Below are 16,128 nucleotides of genomic sequence, written 5' to 3'. Positions count from 1 at the left end.
CATAAACAACACCCCCCCCCCCCCCCCTTACGTTTTTTGTGACTATTTCAGATAACCAGGAATTTTGCAAGGGGATTATCTGTGCATCTAATTCTCAACATCACGAAGACCAAACATGGAGTAACTTCAGTGTTGCTGATTTTCCTTGCCTCATTCCTGCTCTTGTGACCACTGATTATGGCAAAGTCTCATGGTTTTGAGCCTTTGCAAAGTATAAGTTGCGCATGCAGTGGGGGAAGGGGCTGATGGTGGATGAACAGGCAGTGGCCCCTTAAGTAGCAGCCCAGTCTGACCCTGAATACAACAACCAGAACAAATTTGTGTTCTGAATGAAACTCCCAGCTTGTGCAACAGCAAGGCAGTGCCATCTCTGATCACTAGAGGGGGCTGTATCCCTGCCTATATCAGTAATAAGAAGTGTAAGAGATGGCAGGAAGGTGCAGTCTTTCTACAGTCCATACATCTGACTGTCTGGGGTCAGGCTAGTAATGTGTATAAACTGGGTATCAGCCTGACTTGTGCCCCTCACACATAACAAACATTTACCTTTCTCATAATGAATGGGATTTATTGAACCCAACTGCCCAATCACGTAGCCAATGTTGGCAGATGATGGCAACATAGGCTGCCTGCGTTCTTAGATGGTTATCCACCTAAAAGGTGCCTGCCTTCTGTTATTCCTTGCATTGCTGGTCCTGACTATGTGCGCCTTTGCAACAATGTTACTGTAGCCAGCCCTTCTGCCAAGAGCAAGGCATTGTGGGAACTGGATTTTTGCCTTAATAGGGCTTACATTTATAATTGATATATATTGGAGAGTTGTTTTTGAATTACAGTTGCTTTAATTATTGAAAATGTTAGGGTTTAGGAAGCACTTAATACCGGCTATAGACATTAGCCGGTGTCTCTAAACCTTTGAAGATCTCCTGTCTGCCTTGGAACAGCCCTTGGCGTTCACTGTTGCAAATGGTATAGCTGCACACTGCCATCTGCTGGTTGACTCTACAAATGCAGCTGATGTTACATCTGCTATCATTTAAAGGAGAACTTAGCCCTAAAAAATGAAAACATGCCCTCCTCTTTAAACACAACATGGATCGTTTGTCCATAGATCTGAATATATTTAAGCTGGTCAACTGCGTCACAGTCTGGCCAGTCCTATACTTGCTTTCATCACATTCACCAGAATTCTACTGCTTTATTAAACAATTAACAAAAGGGGCCGAGTATTACCTGCAAATTACTCGCTTTCATGTTTAAAACTCTCAAATGGTTGCACTTTTTATTGGCCACCACTAGAATCACATGACTGTACCTGGGAAGAGTGGGAGCTTTTTTGCTATATTTTATGGGATGAGTTATTATGGTTATTCCAGTTTCTAGAGGGTGTATTTAGCTAAGGAATCCCCTTGAGGAGGTTCTAGAGCAGGTTCTCCCTAGGAAAATCCTCTTATATGTGGGACAGCAGGGGCCCATTTTTTTTTTTTGGCTGATATGAAGGCCATAAGATGCCATGGAGTTGCCACTTTTGTTGGGTTATAAACCTGGTCAGTAGGGCACGCCCCCTGAAGTCACTACGCACCCTGTTGATGTCATCATGCGGGAGGCAACATGATGATGTCAGGGCAGGGTTATTATGTCCGTCAGACACGTTTTAGAGGTTTCTGCAAGGTTCTCAGAACGTCAAAAACCAGCCAGAAGGCCTGGACAGTCCCTTGAGAAACCAGGCTGGCTAGGCCAAAACAGGACGGGTGGCAAAACTACCAGGGAGCCAAATAGGTTACTTAGTGGTTGGCCAGATCTGTGGGGTTCCCTGTAGGTGATAGGCCAGCTAACTTAGCAGATGAGGCTCCAACAAGGAGGAAGGGACCAGAGCCCAGGCAGTACCTCGTCAGTATATGGGCAGCTAGGACTAGATAGGTCTTGTTGCATGTTCCAAGAATAGAGTTAAAACAGACAGTGCAATGGAGCCTGCATGGTTTTAGCACAAACAGTTGGGCTGATTCCACAGATTGAAAGGAAATAACTCACATAACTTGTGAATGTGCTTCCTGGGGTCCAGTTTCCGACCCCTTTTAGACTCACTTTGTTCCATATTGAAGAGATGGATTCTGTGACTTGGTGCCCCTTTGGTTTCTATAGTGGGTGGTGCACAGATTCTGTGGAAAGCAGAGACACTTCAAGCCCCAGAATCCTTCACTTCACAATGGAGCAAGGTGAAGGGGGGGGGGGGGGTTGCATTACCAAAATGGTGTCCTTTCAGTCTGCGGAATCGGGTAGGTCTATGTTAAAAATACATTTGTATTTATTTCTGGAAGTTCAGCAAACATTGATGCACCTTTTCTGAATGAGTTCTAAGTCAAAGGGGGGTTGATATTTCCCTGTAAGAGATCTCTTTGATGTTCTTCAAGGAGACACCGGCTCAGGTACCAACAGATACCGAGAGCTATAAATGTCCTTAGTGTTTACATTACACCACATCTTTTCTCCTTATTCCTCACAAGTCTGGTTCCTGTCGCTGTGTCCTTACACCTGACTAAATTCCATTCATTTCTCACTCCATTTGAACAGCTTGTGATGGTGGAACCCTTGCATGTCTTTCTGTGCTCACACAATGGGCCCCGTTGGCAAGTGCAGTGCAAACAGTCTGTCTCTGTTCTGAATGTTTGTTCGGGTCCTACAAGCAGCTGTAAGAACAATGGCCCATACAATGGCGCCTGATAAACCACTGCATGTCAAACACAGGTTGCCCAGTGCACAATTCAGCCTTGAATCAAGTTCTTTATGGTTTGTTTGCCCATAGGTGGGTCACATCTCAATCCCAATGATTTACTGCTTAACAATAACAAAACTGTTTCCTTTCTACCTTATTATTCATAACTCTTCCTTTATGTGTCGGAGTGGGGTGCCAGGGGCTCACTGCCCAATAAATTTATCCTCCTCTACTTACTCACCCCCATCCAGTCTTTTATCCTCCCCCCATTACCCTTGTCATTACTCTCATGCACCAATAGGGAGTGACCATGGGGTAAAGGCATACAAGGCAATATAGATGGGTGAGCACTGGCACTTGAGCCTAAGTGCCTATCAGGAATATTTCTGGAATCCCATTGGCCAGTCCAACAATGACTCCTTTATACATTCTTACCAGGTCTGCCTGCTTTTATTATTTCTAGTCATGCTGCATCTTCCATCGGCCTGGCGTCAGGTCATGTCACTACACCTGAGTTTCCACTAGAGGTGGGTAATGTGCATCCAGCACTGCTCTAAGCAATGAAGGACCGTTAGATCAGTAGTTGGATGATTTCCTTCATAAATAATGAATAAGACCCTACATAAATATGGTGGCCCCTGCTGTGTTGGACATGGTACATCCCACATATTTGTGTTGGCTCAGTTAGGATCAACTCTTCCACATATTTTTAATTTTCATTGTCTTTTTTCTTCTTTCACCCTTTTCCAGTCCCTTATGCTTTTCTATCCATTTTGCCTAATATCATTTGTTCTTTTCTGCCTATAAATCCCTCCTCCACTGCTCTGTTCCTTCTCTTTTACTTTAAATGGGAGTCAAGTGTTTTACTTGGCCGTCAGGTGTTTTTCTCCCCCTCAGTAAGATATGGCGAGAGCTTGGTTATGGCATGTGATTGACTCCATAAGTTAAATGTTTTGATATTGGCAAAATTGGCTCCTGTAGGTCCAGTTTAAAGCGAGACATAGTTCAGCCTTCTATCATCTCAGCCCTGGGCCCAGCTTAGGGAGCAGCATCAGCTTTATACCATCATGCGTTGCGTTGCCACTTGTCAATCCCCCCATCTCCCACTCACTGTGCCCCTCTCCCCTTCTCCCTGGGGGGCGCTAGAAGGTGGGGCTTGCACTGGACACCCCTAAGCTGCAGCCAGGCTCTGCTGCACGTCACTAATTGTAATGGCTTCAGGAATCACATATAAATCATGTACCATTATCAATAGTTTCCATGAACCTCTATATCTCTAGTACTGAACTTCACCTAAATGCTCTAATAGTAGAGCCAGCTACTGTCCAATCAGTCTACTGCCCACCAAGGATCAACTGGTCGGCTTCAGCCTTACTCACTAATACTGGGTAGAAAGATGTAGTATGACTGGGCCAGGTGAGGTGGGTACAGTGGCAATGTCCAAGGCAGTAGAATCCCATGGAACAGAACCAGCACAGTGGGTCACTGCTCATGACACCTGCAGGGGCTTCTGGAACTTTCTGTCCCTCTTGCCTGTATGGCAAACCCACCTCTTTCTAGTATGACAATCGTTCCAGTTTTGATGTATATATACAAAAAAGCAAAAGTGTTGTCTCTGATCTGATCCAAGTTCTGCATGTTCCTCCATGAAATCTGGGACAGGTCTATGTACTCTGTCACGCTACATTACATGGTATCAGTTTCACAATCAAATGGCATAGAAATAAGGGCTAGATTTACTAAGGGCTCCCCTGCCAACAATAATATAAGATGAAAGTGATACTATATATATTTTATGCAGCTAAAGGAATACAATTACATCAAGCTTATACCTGCTAAACCTGCGTTGGAATAACTGGACTCTTCCTATTCCTTTCTCTTTGCAAGCCTCAGATTCCAAATAGGCCCTGGCATTCCAAGTACACAGAGACCCAAACAGCCCCCCCAGCCCAATAAATAGTGAGTGTCTATGGCATCTTACAGCAGCCCCCCTGGCATTTGCCTGAACCCACAGATTGCCAGTCCGCGCTGCTCTTTGCTGCAGTCCTAGGAGTTGGGCAGTGGTACAAACACTCTCACAACTGTTTCACAACCATTTCAGAGCACTTTACTTTAATCCACTGCCCCCAGGGAAGTCACAAAGAGAAAGAAAACGGGTCTGGGCATCATTGCTACAACATGAACAAGACAAGCTAATGCCACACAGGATGGTTTCTCTGCCAGTGCATCTGGTCTGAAATCTGCCTGTGGCCATTAAACCCACTGGGTGACAACCTGGGCAATTTGGGGCATTTCTTCCATAGAGAAACTAACTTGGGTGCAATGGTTTTCCTTGAAAAAAAAAAATTTAACACTATATTGTTAAACTCTAAGATAGTAGGAGAACTAAAGCCTAACAAAGAATTATGCCAGAGGTGCTACACATCAGGCATTATTTACGAACTGGCATGCAGGGAGCAAAGTTAAAAGAAAAAAACAGGCGCAATCCACCATTTTTTGCACTTTGCACCTTGCCTTCCACTCTGTTTGAATTGCCCAGGCTGATGTATATCAAACACCTATGGCAACCCCCACCTGGGTTTGGCAGGGCTGTACTAATCCGGGGCAAAGGGAAGTGGCGCACCATTAGGGTTGCTACCTCTGCTGGCTAAGAAACCAAGCAGGGGGTGGGGGTGATGTCATGGGGGCAGGGAGGAGGTGGGGCAGTGATGTCATGGGGCGGGGCAATCGACGATTGGCCAATCGCTGTGTCAGTGTTACTGAGTCCTGCCCGGTTTTCCTAATTAGGGAAAGATCTGCTCACTCTTACTGTGTATGGCCACCTTTATACCAACCATACATGACTAGATATCCCTGACCCTTTGGGCACGTATGGCCTGGATCCCCTTTAACCTCAGAACCATGCCTTGAGCAATGCATACCCAGAGCACATGTAATGTGATTTACAAGGCATTCTTCCTATTTATTCTTCCATTCCCCACCTTGATTTGACAGCAGACAGATATGGGTGTTTGTTATGTCTGTGTCTTACCTCCCCCATTCAGCTTTATCCACTGATTTGAACTCTTTTATTCATTTTGGGGCATAAAAAGGCTTTTGCTTATTTTGACGGCCTTTTTGGGGATTAAGGGAACTCGCTGACTGTGCTGGGAGATTCTGAGACGCCGAAGCAACGTTTCACCCCGTGTGGAACCCCATATTGTTATGGTTCCTTCCCACTGGGCCTTCTGTTTTGCTGTTTAGTCACTGCCTTTGTCAGGAAAGTCGGTTGATCATTTTCGATGGGGTCTAAGAATAAAGAAGTTAATGCCCTTGCCCACCAAGAGGCTGCCACCGCTAGATACCAAGGCTGAGGCCCTGCCGGCAGGGAAAGCGGAAGGTGTTGGGACACGCAGGGTAGCAGAGACGCACGCTGTCTGGCTGCAGGATGCTTAGCAGGGCAAGTCTCAACATCCCTAGTGTTAGCTGAGCCCCTCACATACACACACACCGCAAGCAGCCATTCATTATTCAGCCTACAATAAGGCGTTGCCACAGTAACCGAACTAAAGCCTTAGGGGCCCCCAGTAACAAGGGCCCTTCCCTTCACCTTCATTACCACTAATGGAAATTAAGGGGCACAGCAGGAAAACTCTGATTTTCCACCTACATTCCCCATAAGCAAATATGGAGCAACCTACCTTCTAAGGAACTCTGGTATTTTGCTCAGGTGGACATACCAGTATCAGCACCCCCTTAAATCCACATTCTAAAAGGCATAGAAAATGCATCAGACAGGTCTGCATAGAAACCAGTGTAGCCTACAGCATCATATATTCCAATTAGCCATGGGGGATGTAAAGTCCAAGACTCCTTCACTTTACAATGGAATAATGTAAGTGAGGGGTTGCATTACACTGTGAGCCTTATGGGGGGGGGGGGTTGGCAAATGGAAGTTCAGTGTATTTATGCACCATTTCTATATAAACCCAGCGGAATGTAAAAAATTGGACTATATTTTCCTATTGAGCTTTCCTTGTCCTTTAAGTTCATATACTTACATACACATGATTTACACATGGGCACAGGGCATGGGCCCACTTTGCTGGCAAGCTGGCACTGATTTTAGTATAAAAGCACAAAGGCAAATTAATTGACATAAATACAGTCCTATGGTCTCCCCTTTGCATGGAATTTCCATGTCCTTTAGCCTTGCACCTGAAAACTTATTTCTCGAAAGGGCCCTGCAGCTCTGTCTACGCTGAATGCTGTATGGGTGCCATTAGTAAGGGCCACATCATTCTCTTTCTGCTTGTGCCTCAGCCCAGCGCTCCATTTGTCTGACACTTTTGGATGTCGGTGAATTAAAGAAAAGCCAACGGGGAGTCAGCGCATTGTTTCCATCAGGGAACTGAGGGACTGTGTGTGTAGCCCAAACAATGAGAGCAGCACAGTAGGGAAGGATCAGTTAAGTGGCGACAGATCTCTGCTGTAGGTAAAAGCTCCTCAATACTTATTTTGTGGCTCGTCTGAAGCCTGTGTGACAGGGTGTCTCAGGCCGAGACCTGTGTGACAGGGTGTCTCAGGCCGAGACCTGTGTAGGATGCAGAGAGGGTTCAGTGTGACCCACCTTGGTGCAGGGGAAGGGGATCACTGAAAGCTGTAGCTGCTGCAGAAAAGCCACAACCATAGCCAGTTGCACAGTACAACATTATGATAATCTGGCCACATTTATAGTGCTATTAATCATAGTGCTGTGCATATAAGCTCACAGGAGCTTGTTCTTGAGCACTAAGGAGGGCAAAGTTGCATCTACAAACCTGTGCCCTTTCCAATGGTTGGTCGATCTTGGGCTTGGGCACAGTGCTGACAGGCCCAAAGGGACCTGCTCGGATCAGTCATTAAGTAAAGGGCTTCCTTTCCTGCTCCTGGGCTGAGCATCCTGAGTGACAATCTAGGTAGGGTGCTCTAGTCTAGGGGACCCCAGGTCCAGGCCAAGCATAATAAACCTCTAGCATAATAAACCAATAGACAATAGGATGGAGTTCCATCTGCTGAGGGAGGCCCAGCACTTTGAGTTCCATTGTGGGGGCCAAGGAGTTGCTCCTATGGCCACTTGGCACACATTCAGGGGAGAGACAAGGTGCTAATGTGAAAATATGTTTACTAATAAGCTTAAAGAGTGCATGCATTCCACTGTACTGGGCACAATTAGTAATTAGGATTTTGATGTTGGGTCCTTTGCATAACTGAGACATTAATGGAAAACAATTTGGCAGCCTTTTTCATATTTATTAGTGCAATATGTAGATAAATAAGGCTCATTTACCCATCCAAGGGAAATGTGCAAAGTGCAAAAACGTATGTAAATTAACATGTTTTTTGCCCACCTGCATAGCATAGATCTATAGAGTGTGCTGTATGTTTTACTAACCAATAAAGGGCTGCCGTAACCCACATATGTCTCTGTAGGATTGTGCCACAGGGGATACCTATACTGGCATTCATTTATGGCATATTTCAGAATAAGCCACCAACCACACCCCCCAAGACACAATGACGTTGTTGGTGCTTTAGGGCTCTGGCACACGGGGAGATTAGTTGCCCGTGACAAATCTCCCTTGTCACAGGCGACTAATCTCCCCAAACTACCATCCCACTGGCGAAAATGTAAGTCGCCGGTGGGATGGCACACACTGCACAGGCGATTTCGGCAAATCGTCGAAGTTGCCTCGCAGAACTCTTTTGTGAGTTCCAGCCAATCACTTTTTGACTGACCACACTTGTACATCCACCTGTAAATCACAACAAACCACTTACACTGTATTATTCGGCCACTCCCACTCATGGCTCATCAGTAACATGTTGCTCACTGCCCCTTTTGATGTTGCTCCCAGTGGCCCCATTTTTACATTTCTGGCTTGGAGACAAGTTTTGGCAGCACAGAGACACAGTTTTACCCCAAGCAGAGCCTCCTGCAGGCCAGCAGTCCCCATGGGGCTACCAAACAGCCAATCACAGCCCTTATTTGATACCTCCAAAGAACTTTTTCCATGCTTGTGTGGCTCCCCAACACTTTTTACACCTGCATGTGGATCACAAGTAAAACAGGTTGGGGATCCCTGTCCGAGAGGATTACAAAACACCTCCACAGAGGCACAAGGGAAAGGCAAGTGGAAAGTAATTACACATGCCACCTTGATATTTCCAGTAGAACAACCTATAAGAATGTGGTCCCTTAATTAAAATGAATCAAAATGAAATACAAATAAACACATATATAGACATTTTCAATTTAAAGCCATTTGATAATAGAAGAACAATTTCGGTTTCTAAGGCCTCTTCTGTCTTATGTTGGATACTTTTTATCCAAAGACGTTTCTATTCATCACCGAGCTGAGGGTTGAAGGCAGAAGGTCCAGGCAAAAAGTACTCTGATTCCCTCTATAGTCTCCAAGGGAGATGTTCAGCCATGATCTCTAATTGCTCAACATTTAATCAGCTTCTCTACCTGAGTCAGAGCTCCAGAAGTCTATAATTTGGAGTTCAGAGGCCTCTCCTGAATGTGCTAATTATTCTGTTCTCCTTCAAAGGGCCCGGTGCCTTAGGGCTGGAATGACAGACTGGGTTGGTTGGGCTCTGGCAGCAGAGAGAGTTCTACAATCCGCACCTCACCTTTCAGTCTAGTGCAGCTCAGGTGACTAAAGTCAGTTTGCTGGGGGGACAGCACAAACCCCTAGACAATCGTTATGGGTACAGAACATGCTTTGAAGTGCACGATTATCTCCCATCCTATAATTAGACATGGCTGCTGCTGCCCGGCGCAGAATGGCTTGTGAGAGTAGCGTGCTGCATTCTGCTTAACTATTTCAGGCTGTGTTGACACATCAGTGACACAGAGGATTAAAGGGAAAATATGCCCTATTTATAAGTGGGATTTACCTTCCATTATGTCCCATAAGCGGAGACTGAAGTGTGAGGTCTTTAGCTTACTGTGTGCAATATTATGAGCTGCTGGTGGTGCGACATGATGTAACCACTGGGGGTGTTGCTGCGGGGAGAACGATGGCCCCCTTGCTAGCATACGCCGCCTTTAATGTTACCAGTCAGCAATGAGCAATTCAATATTTATTTAGCTCTCGCGTTCGAAATAGACGCTGTCATTGTCTGGCCAGAAGTGAAACTGAGCCGGTAGGGCTAAGGGCAATTAGGGTCACAACCTGACTCCTGCAGCTGTTCAGCCGCTCTTGTGAATTGTGCCCCCATGCAGACAGGCCTGGATCTTTGATAAAGGCTCATAGGCGCAGAAATAGGGTGCTGTCCCTGGGGGGAAAGGGGGGGGGGGAACAGGCTGACTGACTCTGCTTTTAATAAACTGCACAATTACAATTTGTTTCAGCAGTTTTCCTCCACTTTGATTACTTTATAAATAAATTCCTTACTTATATCACAATGCACCAGGGAAAAATCCTGCAAATTATATCCTTATAAACAGTGCTTAGTGCATCATATGACTCAAATTTGGGTATAATAACAAATAATTTAGCCTCTTTCTAAAATATGAGGATATTAGAAGTCACCTCGGAGTTTCATTACCTGTATAAAAGTGCTCTACCTTTAGCCTTGTACCTTTATATGGTCACAGAACCCCTCAGTGACTGCTAATATCCTTATCATTTACAGTAGGGGGTACATTATCCCTTATAATACATGAGTGATACTCAGAGTTCCCTGTATAACTCAGCCTGCAGCCTTGTGCCTTTATATGGGCACAGAACCCCTCAGTGACTTCTAATATCCTTATCATTTACAGTAGGGGGTACATTATCCCTTATAATACATGAGTGATACTCAGAGTTCCCTGTATAACTCAGCCTGCAGCCTTGTGCCTTTATATGGGCACAGAACCCCTCAGTGACTGCTAATATCCTTATCATTTACAGTAGGGGGTACGTTATCCCTTATAATACATGAGTGATACTCAGAGTTCCCTGTATAACTCAGCCTGCAGCCTTGTACCTTTATATGGGCACAGAACCTCTCAGTGACTGCTAATATCCTTATCATTTACAGTAGGGGGTACATTATCCCTTATAATACATGAGTATAACTGAAAAGTGCCAGTGCTGCTTCCGTCTGTGCCCGCGAGGAGTCCTCAGTATATCTTTGAGGAAATTCCCAAAGATTTTGCAGTGGGACTTAGTAACTTGTGCATTAAACACCGTCTGTACTGGAGGAATCAAACTGAAGACATAACAGAGGCTTATTTTTCATAGTCCGTTCTCTTTTTAGGCTCAGCCCCCAACAGGGAATATGCAGGATAATCAGCAGGTTTGAGGGGCTAATTTAAGAATGTATGTACATAGTAGGTATAATTACCCCACAGCGCTCTTCAGCTGCTCCATCATATCCAGCCGCCCCATAGCTAATGCTATTTTTTCCTTTTTAACTAAATATAGTTCATACTTTTAGAAGAAATATATTTTAGAGATGAAGTTTCTTTCTTTGAAGTATGAAAGTGCCATTAACCAATTTGATGTCTAACAGATCAGAAATGTGTCCCTCCGGCACTCTCCACACTCCCAGCATCCCTCGGCAGCTGGGGGACATCCCTGCCCTGGCAGATGAAAGGTTAATATACATTTTTGCACCACCCTTTCTCAAGTAAGCACTTGAGAAAGGGTGGGGTGAACCCACATACCCAAAACTTAGACTTCTGCAACATGGGAGTCAACTCATTTAGTACAATTGTAATATTGTGTATTGGACAGTGGCATTTACCAGCTCAAATTCAGTCTTCATAATTCAAGATACAATATAAAAAAATGCATATGGCTGCAGTATAGAGGCTTCCTTTATAGCAAAGAGCAGCAGTCCTGTCACGCTTTATGGCTAAGATTCCAACTATGCGTGTAAAGGCAGTGGTCAGTCATCTTATAATACATGTACTGCTCTTATCACTAAAGGATATATACTGCTCTATATATCCCAACGGTCAATATATAGGTGGGTCAGGCCCATTCTGTAGATAAAAAAATAGGGCTTTCCAGTAAGCTGTATAATATAAAGCTGTATAATATAAAGCTGTATAATATAAAGCTGTATAATATAAAGCTGGCATGGATAACTACGACTCTAATAATCTAAGAGTGACACTGGTTCATCCCAAAAACAGATGTACTTCATTGCACAAGCATTATATACAGTAGGTACATATTGTACAGATTTGTTTTCACAATAAATACAGGTATGGGACCTGGTATCCAGAATGCTCGGGACCTGGGGTTTTCCGGATAAGGGGTCTTTCCATAATTTGGATCTCCATACCATAAGTCTGCTAAAAATCATTTAAATATTGAATAAACCCAATAGGGCTGTTCTGCCCCCAATAAGGGGTAATTATATCTTAGTTGGGATCAAGTACAGGTACTGTTTTATTATTACAGAGAAAAGGGAATCATTTAACCATTAAATAAACCCAATAGGGCTGTTCTGCCCCCAATAAGGGGTAATTATATCTTAGTTGGGTACTATTTTATTATTACAGAGAAAAAAGAAATTATTTTTAAAAATTAGAATTATTTGCTTATAATGGAGTCTATGGGAGATAGTCTCTCTGTAATTTGGAACTTTCTGGATAACGGGTTTCCGGATAAGAGATCCTATACCTGTACAATAAAAAACACAATTTGCCTCCTGCTGTGAATTCTCGGTAGAAGCCGCCATTTATCAGTTATTTTGCCATTACTGCCAAGGTATGCTGGGAACTGTGTATTGCACATCAGCTGCTATACAGTATTAGCCACAGGCTCACAGAGTGATTCAAAGGGAACTCTGGTTTCTGAACCAAAATTTGTTAAAGAGCCCCACACAACTCAGAAACCCCTAATATCCCTATCACTGTAATCTGTTCCTTCAAAAAGTATGAATAAATACCATTTTATATGCTGAAATTCAGCTGCAGGACAGTTCTTCTCTTTCTGTATCATTTGAAATCCTGGCAGGGGAGGAGGGACTAAAACACTGATGTTACAAATTGTAACAACTTCTCCACAGCTTACAGACAGCATGCAGGAACTACATAACCCACAATGCATTGCACTGTGATGTTCCTTTCCTTATTGACATCACGTGTGCAGGGAATTGTGGGATTGGGAGGATGCAGGCTGAAGGCAGGCTGAGGACAGGTGACGACTATTACATTTATTTGAGTCCCAGTAGCCAGCCAGATCAGCAGGGGAACAGGGGGCGGGGCTTAGGGAACTGTTCCAAACCATATTATTACATTAAAAATCATGAAAAGGCTGAATATTTTTTAATTGATGTATACTGTGTGAAATTTGTTTACTTTTCCAAAAGCCTAAGCTGTGTTTGGGTGGAGTTCCCCTTTAATGATGGGCTAATTGTGGGCAGAAAGGCACTCCAATACAGTCCTGGTGCTTACCTGCAGGCCTGGGAATACTGATGGGAGAGACGGGGGATTCTGGTAATTATATTTGCTGTTCACCCAGTGGTTTCCAACTTCAAGAAGTCCCACTAGGAATAAAAACACTAATAAAAACAAAGCAATACAGCGCTAACAGTAACATTTATAAAAGGAAAGAGAATAGAATGGCATCTTATTGAGTACAAAGGGAACCCCCATCCAACTGCGTAACATTGCTTTTGTTATATAACATTCTTAGGCTGCGCAATGGGCAATTTAAAGGTACAGTTAAGTTTTCTACAAAACCTCCCTTCCAAGGAGCTCTCCTAAACCCACAGTTAGAGCTACCCCTGTACCTTTCCTTGGTCCCAGCAGCTGCTCCCTTGCCCCAGGTACACTCACTAGGCCTGTCTTTGTATAGGCAGTGTCAGGGGCACTCTCAGCAGTGGTGTCAGTCACCTGTTTCATTCTCCCTCTATGGCAGGGATCCCCAACCTTTCTTACCAAATAAGGGCTGTGATTGGCTATTAGGCAGCCTCTATGCACCCTATCAGCTTACAGGGGCTTTATTTGGTAGGAAATCTTGTTTTTATTCAACCAAAACTTGCCCCAAGTCAGGAATTCAAAAGTAGCTACCTGGTTTGGGGGCACTGGGATCAACATCCAAGGGGTTGGGGAGCAACATGTTACCCCTGAGCCACTGGTTGGGGATCACTGCACTATGGAATGGCTGATGGAGGCCTTTTATAGCCATGGGTAGAGCCTCCCTTCTGCTGGATGCCGAATCTAACTTGGAGCACTTATCTTGAGCTCCACTACCTCCTAGCTAAACATTCCTTGGGGCAACTCCGGATGGACTCACTGGAAGGCAGGGCCATTCGAGGGAAATCAATCAGTACAGGGAGATGGTTTGAGATCTATACAGAATAGGGGTAAGTAACCTCTGCCCCTGCACTAATTACATGCATTTTAAAGGAGAACTAAAGGTATAATTACCAAAATGTTAGGCACCCCCCCCCAGTGATTATAATCACTTACCTGATAATGCCAGGCTACTGCTAAAAGCTGGCCCCAGGGAATTTCAGTAGAAGCTCTTCGTCACCATCTTCTTCTCTTTGTTATGGTCAGGATAGGCCCGTGCATAGTAAAGTGAAAGCCAAACTTAGATGCTTAGGCCCCTGCCGCTTGGGGTAGATCCTCAGCCTGTGTTTATCCGGCCCTACGCTTCAAAAGGCTTATTGATGTGCAGCATCGGACTGTGGGGTGCAGGGTCCACTGGGGCTGCCACCCCAAGGGCCCTGCACCACCCGAAGTGACAGCCGCCGTGGCCCCCACATTTAGTCTTGTGCCTTTATGTGGTAGGGGACCCTAACCCTATATGAGGATATCAGCAATCACCTCGGAGTTTCATTATCTGTATAAAAGCACTCTACCTTTAGCCTTGTACCTTTATGTGGTCAGGGATCTCTTAGCTGACTTATAATACCCTATTATAATAACCTATATTAACGGTGCTTAATTGTATATCATCATACATAATGTACCCCCTATCATAAAATATAAGGATAGTAGAAGTCATCTCAGAGTTCCAGGACCTGTATAACTCAACCCGCAGCCCTTTATATGGTCACAGAACCCCCCAGTGACTTCTAATATCCTTATCATTTACAGTAGGGGGTACATTATCCCTTATAATACATGAGTGATACTCAGAGTTCCCTGTATAACTCAGCCTGCAGCCTTGTGCCTTTATATGGTCACAGAACCCCCCAGTGACTTCTAATATCCTTATCATTTACAGTAGGGGGTACATTATCCCTTATAATACATGAGTGATACTCAGAGTTCCCTGTATAACTCAGTCTTGTGCCTTTATATGGGCACAGAACCCCCCAGTGACTTCTAATATCCTTATCATTTATAGTTCCCCTAAAGAACGTATGTGAGTTTTTATGTATTAAGCTCTAAACTCACATTTTGATAAATCTGCCCTATAGTGATATGTTGATCCAAGAACTTGTCAGATTGCCTTTTCGTAGTCAAGAATGAGTTTTCCCCTTCTGAGGGAAATTGAAGATGTCTACAGATGGGGGAACCACCTTTTTCTGGATCACCTAGAAGTTGGGTAAAATTGACTAAAGGCAAAAGGTTAGACCCTTTTATGTAGCCTTTCCATTTACATCACACCTATTGTAATTGTAAGTTGTGCTTCCTCTTTAAAATGAGCCACTAAATATACACAATAACATGACATTTCCAAATCAAAACCAACACGAAGAGAATGGAGCATGGCAGCATTATAAAAAATATCCTTCTTGTTTAATTCCATTATAAAAAGGAATATACATTTCCAAGCTTCAGATCTCCGGCAGGGCAGAGAGGGCAGAGAAGGCAGAGAAGGCAGAGCGCAATTCAGACTGAGCCTATAAAAACCAAACTACAAAAGATATATGTATAAAAGGCTTTTAAGCCATCATTTCTCCTTTTCTTTACAAGAGTGCAGCAATTCTACTGCCTGGCCAACATCAAAGGGGGAGATTTAATGAACTATAATGGAACCATTAGAAAATGAGGTAATTATGCTGTAATATATTTAATACTATACATTGGGATCAGCCTCCTGAGTTCTGAGTTATGCTATGGGCCCCTAGAGACACAAAGACCTACATTTTATCTTATATCAACGGGGATCACAGACCCACACTGGGAGTAATAAGGCAGATATTAGGTGCCTCTGCAGCATTTGTAAAGGGAAATACAAATAATAATGGCACAAGGCCTTATTCCTTGGGATAGATAGGTAGATAGATAGATAGATAGATAGATGATAGATAGGTAGATAGATAGATTATAGATAGATGATAGATAGATAGACAGACAGACAGACAGACAGATAGATATAGATAGATGATAGATAGATAGACAGACAGACAGACAGACAGATAGATATAGATAGATGATAGATAGATAGATAGATGATAGATAGATAGATAGATAGATAGATAAACAG

The sequence above is a fragment of the Xenopus tropicalis genome, chromosome 4 (genome assembly GCF_000004195.4).
Source record: "Xenopus tropicalis strain Nigerian chromosome 4, UCB_Xtro_10.0, whole genome shotgun sequence".
NCBI lineage: Eukaryota > Metazoa > Chordata > Amphibia > Anura > Pipidae > Xenopus > Xenopus tropicalis.
Note: the sequence above shows the minus strand (reverse complement) of the source record.